This window comes from Physella acuta, unplaced genomic scaffold (genome assembly GCF_028476545.2).
Source record: "Physella acuta isolate Inbredline_101_S28 unplaced genomic scaffold, ASM2847654v3 ptg001131l, whole genome shotgun sequence".
NCBI lineage: Eukaryota > Metazoa > Mollusca > Gastropoda > Physidae > Physella > Physella acuta.
In genome coordinates, this window is record NW_026732648.1 from 344,920 (window position 1) to 354,386 (window position 9,467).

Here is a 9,467-nt window from a genome sequence, read left to right on the forward strand (position 1 = left end):
GCAAGCTTATACTGAAAATAAAGGAAGTTTCATTAAAGAAGATATTAACTTCAACTTTGGAGATATGTTTGTTGATATGAATAAAGAAAAGAAAGGACTCATACGCTCTGAAATATTAAATAGTAAGTATCTTTATATATTTAATAATTATACTTCAAAATTTAAAAAAAAAAAAATGATCTCTTTTCATCAGTCTTGTAACATTTATGCCTTTACGTCACTTGTAGCCTTTTCTACCACTGATTAAGTCAAGTCTCAAGGAAGGTTCCTAAATTCTTTATTACTTTTTGAATGGTTTACAATGATTCTTAGAGAGTTGCCAGTGTAGCACGCATGTATCGTAGACTAGACTATAAAGTTGGAGCTGTTTCTAAGAATGTAGTAGCAGTCATTCTTGACCATTATTTGGTTCCCGGCCCAATATACAGGCCTACTCTACCCAACCCTTATCATTTCAATAGAGTCAACTATCGTGAGTCAGTACTGTCATGTAACTTGAGATACTGTCCAGTCACTCTGTGCTCCCGGTAACCACACATTCCAAGTGCCCACATTGTGTCTAGCTGAACAATCCAGTCAAGGATAACAATTAGCAATAATTTCTCCCTATATTCATCTGAGTCATGTCTGTGGTTCATCTGCGTGTCATGAGTCATAATTCTACTGGGATGTCATATCTCTAGCTGCTTGCTATAATGTGCCATATGACCCTGAGCTTTACCACCCAGACCAAGCTTACCCCACTTAAGCATTAGAAATAAAAAAAATCAAGTTGAAATCAACATTGAAAATATATTTTAAACCTAAACTCTTAAAAATCTTATTTTGTGGTAACCTGTATTTTGTTAGCCACAGATTTACATAACAGCTTATTTTGATATTGTTTTATTATCCATTACTTTTGGTTGCTTTATATTTGTCTGACATTACATCTCTACCAGACACTAAGTTATTCTACTAATTTTTAGACCTAGGCCTACATCAAAGTGGATGGAGATTGATTGATTATGTCTGTGATGTTTGAACTCACTCTTACCTTCCAAATGTGTTATGGCTATTGAAGATTGTTGTTCATTTAAAGAACTATCATCGGTAGACATAACTTATCTGTTCATAAAACCTAATCTTTTTCATAATGAATAGTCAAAGGTGGCAGGCAGTTATGACTAGCCAATATAATTATGTTTATGATTTATGAGATTTTTAATGGTGACGTGTAGGCCTATAGCCTACACACATATTAATGATCTTTTAAAAGTTTCAGATTTCAGAGTGTAACCCATAGGCCTACTTGAATTGTCTAGCTTCAGTTTTCAAAAAGTGATTTATTGTTTTATAGTTAAAGATCACATGGGAACACCTACTCATTGGACCACTAAAGGAAATGGAAAGCCAGAGTGTATAGAGCTCAGTAAATCAGATAAAGAATTTATAAGTATTGAAAAAGAACTGAGGGGAAAAATTTTGGTCAAGATTAAAACTTTACAGGTGAGATATTTTTGTCACATTGTTGATTTGTATGATAACTACATTATTTTAATTGCATGTTTTAAATTAATATATTTTTCTTTTTAAATTACAATTATGAAACTAAGCAAATAAAAATAGTTTTCATTTTTGATGCTTTTTAAAAAGAAGAATAGAAAAACAAAAACAGAAAATCTGGGAATATTTTTTCATGCTTTTTAAAATCCGCAGAAAGATAGTTCTCAAGAGGAAAAATTTGATAAAATTGCTCACCACAAATATTTGAAATTTTCAAAGAATAACATAAATTTCCCCAGAAATAAATATTTTTGGGTGAAACTTATATCACCCTTTCAACCACTGTTTTGAAACTTACTCAAAAAGTAACTCCCCATTTGCTTGAAATTGTTGTATTTTAACAATTGAAACAAATTTTCTCCACAGATTTATCGAGTTGAAAATTTTGCACTTCATCAACGCTTCAAAGTCAAGTTTCAAAAGCTTGAAGGAAAACCTGTCAGACTTTGGCACCAAGTTTCAAAAGAAAAAAATGCTAAACTTGTTTGTGAATATGGTTTTCATCAGCACTTCAGTGGCATGCCAAGTGGTAAATATTAATTACCTAGTATAATTTTGTATACACTGTTTTATTTTCTATTGTTTTCTACCAACAGTTAAAATCTTTTGATTTCGAATGCATAATTTCTACTGAATCAGAAATTACATCACAAATAAATATACAATATATCAACAAATGTATTAAACATGGAAAAATGTCTATGCTAACAAATCTATAAAATAGAATACTAACACACTTTTTGTCTGCTTAATTTCCATTGTTAAATTTTTATTCTGAATGCAGACTGCATGCAGAGTTTATCTCTTGTTCATCTAGATTACATCTTCTTTTTATGAGTGGTCATTGTTCTATGGAAGCCCTTACAAGGGTGGGGGTGTATAAACTAATCTAACCTCCCAGGACATAAACTATTTGTGTCAGTTCAAAGCTGACTAAACCCAGACTGGTTACTCACTAACCTTAATCTAGATTTAAACAAAAGATAAGCAATTAAATGTAACTTTGTTAAAATTTTAAAAATGTGGAACCAAACTTATTAAAAAAATCAACAACTTAACTAATTTAAACTACACCTATCATAATCTAATCATACAAAACAACACCTAAACTAAACACCCAATCAGACATGGCAATATGAAAATATAGAAACAATTAAGTAAAAAATCATAAAAGAAATTAAATGAGTACATTCCTATAAAAAAAAAAATCTGAACATTGTATAAAACATAACCACATTATCCCCATGAGGGGTGCATCATATTGTCAAAAATACTGAACTCCTCAACAAATAATTTTTTAGTAACATTATCTCAACACATACTACTATATTAACTCTCAGTGGCCTGGAAATATACCACAGATCCAGAAAATGTCCTACAAGCAATAAGTAGATCCTGTACATGAAGTTTATATACAATGTTTTAAAATGTTTACTTAACTACTGTAAAAAAATTAAAAAAAAAAATTTCCACTGTCGACAAGCCATACTAGGCTCGACGCTCAAAGCAACCCATTGCCTCCAAATGCCACTGCAGGCTAGTCTGAATTTCACTTTTTCCTACTGCACAACACCCACTTACACCACATACATATATTCAACAAATAGTCCCAAAAACACCAAATCCTAATACAATGCAAAAAAAAAAAACATACTTAAAACATGACCTAATAAGATTAAAACCTTAAAAAATGCAGCCTCCATAAGAAAGCACTACTTCCATACATAACTATCATCATTCAATGAAAAAAAACAGCTACTATAAGAATATAGAACAATTAAATAATCCAGCCACTCATAGATATAACTCAAGTGGGTCAGCTTATCATAAAATGATAATGGATTCTTCCACTCTTTTTGTTCTTCCTATCCACTGTAAGTGAAATTCTGATTTACTATGTCGATCATTTAGGTACATTCTAGACTAAAAATTTTAAGCATCTGTTGAATTATGGGAAGAGGGGTCATTTTAGTGAAAAAAGAATTTGCAAACTTCACAAACACTGAAATTAATGTGCTCTTTCAAATATGATCTTTAAAGCAAAAAAATTAGAGCTATTTTTATCTCTGACCTTGGCATATAAAGAAATTACTGGTCAGCAGTATGCTCAAGTATTTTTACTTTGTACAATATGTAGTAGGTGACAATTATACCTGGGGGGAATTCAGGAATTTTTTAACAGACTTTCATCCTGGCACTGAGCTATAAACATTTTGGTCAGCCTTGGCCATGACATGTCAAAAGATAACTAAAATACATTGATGGAAGCTATTCTTCAATCAATGTTATAGAATAAACTTTTAGTATGATTAAAGCTAATATCCTGTTGAAGAGATAAGAAACTAGAACCAATAAGGCACATGCCACACTTCTATATTTTCACAAATACAATACAATGGTACCCATAAGGAGTAAACTACTCAAACTAGATTGTTAGACTTAAGTTGTTAAATATTATCTCTAAAACTCAAATAAGCGACAGATGATGTGCATGTGATAAACACACTCAAAGTAAAATAATAACTATTAGACGTAACTGAGCATCATTCATGTCACCTGATTTGTAAAATCACTTACATTTTTAAAAAAATAATTTTTTTGTTTCAATTGCTCACAAAGATGGAAATAAACAAAAGTTTTCTGAAAAATTTAAACCTGTATATTGTAGTTTTTGTTTCTATACAATATATTATTAGAAACACTTTTTTGTGCACTAAATATAAATTACTAATCAAATTTCTAGGGTGAATATGATTGAAAGCTAGGGAATTGTAGTATTTTAATGTTCTAACACAAAATTCAGAATGTGTTACTAAAGAGGATAGAACGGTGGCTCTTAATTAAAAGTCACTTTTCTTAGCCAGCACTGTTACTACTGTCTGTGAGTGTTTTGTTTTGTTTTGTTTGTTTCTACTTTCATAGATGGTAAGAAGATGAGATTAATTACTTTACCCAAAATCTTGAGTTTTGTTCCATAGCTCTGATGAAAATCAAAAGGGAAGCAGTGGGGTGGAGTTTGGGCATTTTACCAAACTTTTTGTTATTCATATGTTCAGAATAAGTTTTCAGTATACATTTTGTAAGTTTTAATTTATGATTGGCATTACTTTCAGTAATTAAAAGATTTTAAAAAAAATATTATATCACTTTAATATGTGAAGAATTTAAAACTTAGTTTTTACAAATGTTACTTTGCACATATTGTGGGCTATAACAGTAAAGGGTGAGGTGGTTAATAATTTTGTTTTATTGTCTTGTATGAGATGTTCTTAAACAACACTGATTTTGTTTTTCCTTAATCTTCATTTTGCTAAGTGACTAGCAATGTTATATAAGATTGGTGAAATGATGTATATTATATTGGGTAAATGGTGGATAAAATAATAATTGATTCATGATATGTAGGGCCTACATGATCCCTTATTGTATAGTCTTATAAAATTGTTATAACTTACATACTTTTTTTTTAAAATGTAGCCTAAATACTTTTCAAAGAAGTTAGTTATTTAAAATAGATTAAACATGTTGATCTTTTAGGTTTTTAATTATATTTTAATTAGTTTTCATCTTTCCAAAGTGATTGTTGCATAACTAATGTTGATATTTTAAAATATTTTTCAGGACATAAAATTTTTGGAAAAGGTGTCTCATTCAGTAATGATCCAAGAAAATGTTCTACAAATGCAAGTTTTCAAAGTAACAACGTGTACTACCTGTTCCATGCAAATGTAACGCTAGGAAAGTCAGGTCCAGGGAGGAAAAAATTTCATGGTACACCAGAACAACAGTCTGCTACAAATGAACAAAAAGATGTATTCATGGTTTTTAGTGATGCCCAGGCTTATCCACGTCATCTGATTGTCTTTACAGTAGAATAAATTACATTTTCTTGTGTGATTTCATTTTTCTTATTTTAATTAATATACATTTTTAAAATTGTGTAAGTGCATTACATTATATTCTTACATTTCTGAAGTGTCCATCAGTTAAACATTCATAACATTAATAGTTTTCAGAGCAAAAGAAAAAAAATGTTGTTAAACAAGACTTGTTTTTATTTAAATTCATTATTATTTGTGACTTAAAATAAACAGTGAATGTATCTTTTTGTTCCCTGTAGAGGACAGTATTATGGTGCCAGCATATTTTGTTTTACCTTTTGGTTTGTGAGTGTTTAGTTAATATTTTTGCTATTATTTATTTTAGGCTTTTATTATTGGATGTTCTCAAGTAATGTTTTATACATTATTATTTGTTATTAATCTGCTTGGGATGATTTCCTACATGGAATGTGTGGTGTGCGTGTAGTTCAGCTTAGAGACAGATTTTGATTTTCTTTTGTTTGTGAATATGGTGTGTTGCACAGGAAGCAACTTTCTAAGAAGAAGTCGTGGGCCTGTGTGAAATGTTCTAGTTTCCATACTGTATTTCTAGGGATATGGTAAAGTAGATAATTTTTTTTATTTATAAGTTTTTATTAGTATGGGCTAATTTTGTCAATGCAACTCAAGTTTTAAACTTTGTGTTGGCTGGTATCCCATTTAATGCCCCTCCCCCTTTCCTCCAGCCTGGCATAATTAGCAAGTCAGATTACTGTCATGTTACTGTATGTCTGACTGGGTAGTTTGTGAGTACTGGTACTGAAAGTGTGTAGAGTGATGATAGAAAAGTGTTATACTTTTCTTATATTGTAACCCTGTAAACAATTGTATTGTCTGGTATATGTAAATAAATGACGTATTAAACTGTGGGTGAACAAGTTTCATTTTTAGTTTAATAGTGTGTTGTTTCAGTGTGTAATTGGTTCGCCCAGGTTCGGTAAACTCCTTGTCCCAACGAGAATGCTCAGATGGGAGAATAAGGTCACCATCTCAGTCCACACCCCTAACATATATATATATATATATATATATATATATATATATATATATATATATATATATATATATATATATATATATTGTATATAAATTATATTTCGTTGGGACGGGGATAACGTGTTTCAAGGGGGGGGGCACCTCCGAAGAGAGGCCTGAAATAAACTGGTTGCAGGCTTTTGGAGTAGGGCAGGGGTCTCTAAACTACGGCCCGCGAGGTCCTCTCATCCGGCCCGCGGAGATCTTTTTGTCCACGGAAAAAACGTTTGTTGGTGATGGCTGAAGAACTTTGCTAAGAAAAATCAAAGACATGCCAGGAAGAAACTGGATCCCGAACTGAAATTTGATAGTTAATGCGGCCCTCGGACTGAAAAGTTTGGAGACCCCTGGAGTAGGGGAAGAGGCAAGAGTTTCTTTCAGGCATCCCCACCAAAGCAAGTCCACCCCACCCCCGGACGAAATAGAAAAAAAAATTATATAGAAAATATATATACCAGAATCCTCCCCCCCCCCCATCCAAAAATATAATAACTTAGGTTAGGTTAGGTTTGCCAGTCGCCCCTTCTGGGACATAGGCCACTGACAAGAGCTTTTCTGGCATCTCTGTCCTGGGCTAGTCTCTCCAACTGTCCCCAGGTGTCCTGGGCTAGTCTCTCCAACTGTTCCCAGGTGTCCTGGGCTAGTCTCTCCAACTGTTCCCAGGTGTCCTGGGCTAGTCTCTCCAACTGTTCCCAGGTGTCCTGGGCTAGTCTCTCCAACTGTTCCCAGGTGTCCTGGGCTAGTCTCTCCAACTGTTTCCAGGTGTCCTGGGCTAGTCTCTCCAACTGTTCCCAGGTGTCCTGGGCTAGTCTCTCCAACTGTTCCCAGGTGTCCTGGGCTAGTCTCTCCAACTGTTCCCAGGTGTCCTGGGCTAGTCTCTCCAACTGTTCCCAGGTGTATCCAATCTTCTTGGTGTATTCTTCCAGGTCATGTCTCTATGTCTTTCTTGGTCGGCATCTTTTCCTTTTGTCATGTGGATTCCAGGTGACGGCCTGTCATGTTATGCCTTATGTAGAGATTAGCCTATGTGTTTCTGTGTTTAATTTTTTTTTGACTAATATAAAACGAAATGTAATTTAGGTATCATCGGCCAATTTTCCCTTTTGATTAATATATTGTTAATACAGTTTATAAAGTTAATGGTGTAAAAAGCTATATTTTTAAAAGCTTGAAAAAAAAATATAGGCGAGGCACTGCAGGTGACAGGGGACAGTGAGGAATTGAGGAACATGATCAACAATACACTTGTGGCACACTAATTGTCTGAGGTACCTAACTTGCATTAGGGAAAGTAAATACTATTGGGCATAGTGCTGACCACAATGTCGCAGAAATAAGTGAACTCTTACTTCAATTGCCCCACGGCTTGAAAAGGGAACTTAACTTGATGTCAGGCTGGTCTCTTTGTTACGTGGGGCTAGAACAACGAAAGTTAGCTTGGTATCTTGATGCTATTCTGGTAATTTATTAATTCAGGCTACTAAAATGAAAAAAATAAATATGCCAGGTATAATAATGGCTGATGACTCGATGTCAGACTTGTACTTCTACTATGGCGTAACAACATCATTTTGATTTGTCAGACTGGTGCCTTTATTAGTCATATTGCACCTTGATGCTATACTTCTAGTATGATAACTAGGCTGGTAGAGTTATCTTACGACACGTCACTGGTACATTAATAAAACAAAACTGACCATGAAAAAGCTACGCTGATAAATCGATGTCAGATAAGTATGGTAATAAATCTGACTGGTCCCTGTATGTGTATTGGTCAGGTATACATTGAAAAAATCAGGCTAGAAGACTACCAGTGTTTCTTTCAGACTTTTTTTTTCTCCCGGGGGGGGGGGGGGTCCCTTGACATTTTCGGGGGGGGGGGGGGGGGGGGGGGGGGACACTAGTAAAAGTGCGTGTTTACTATATAAATTCCTTCTCTGGGGCGGTAGACTTTCTTCGAACCCCCCCCCCCCCCCCGAAGAGATGCCTGGAAGAAACTCTGAAGGTTGCTTTGATTTCAGGTAAGTAGGTCCTATTTTGATGGGCCAGGATTTTACTTTGATGTCAGACTTTTGATAAGTAAGACTAGTTATTTCATGTAACAAAAGTACCATAATAAGTCAGACTGGCATCTAGATAAGTTTATGTGGCACATTGGTGTGTCAGGCTGCAGTCTTAAAGTCAGCACTGTTATTGTTAGCATTATGGTACATCGATATTAAAGACAGGCATACTAATGTCAGGTTAATAGGCCTATACAATATTAAGTAGTGTCACCGTTATATTTATTAAACACAATATTTGCTAATTTATTATTCACCTATTTAAAGCAAGTGTACTAAATAGGCTTACACACTCTCAAGATAACTAAACTGCCATTCCTGCATAACAAGTAAAAATACAGCACTCTTGCAAACCTGATGACCAAAGGGCAGGTAAATTAGAGTCCACCTGTTTCTGTGACCCCAGCAGATGAGGGATAGTTTGGTCATCACCATGCCTTTACTTTCCATAATGTATGTCTGATACTAATCAGAGTTGGGTGGATTCAGGAATGTCTTACAGACTAGCAATCTCAACTAGACAACTCTCAGATTAGCAGTTATACACTTTACTTATTGACCAAACCATGCCATCACATAATGAGATTTTCTTTATAGAATTTACTTTCTTTAATAATTGCTACTTTCATACATCATTATCTGTGCATTTATAAACTTAGGCCAAGCAGCTCTGGCTAAATAAAGTTAAATAAATTAACAAATTACTGCCCTTTTGCCAAATGGTTGTAGTGTGCAGACTGATATAGTTATAATTATCTGAATGATTCATTTTGTCATTGAGATTTTCAGTGTCACAAAAAAGTGAAGACAGTCTTTCTGTGGCTAAACACTTTAATAAAATCACAACCTGGCTAAACTCAGAAATACATATGAATCTATGCTTTAGCACTAAAGCTCTGATTTATTTAAGACAACCAATATATTGTTGAAATTATATAGGAAT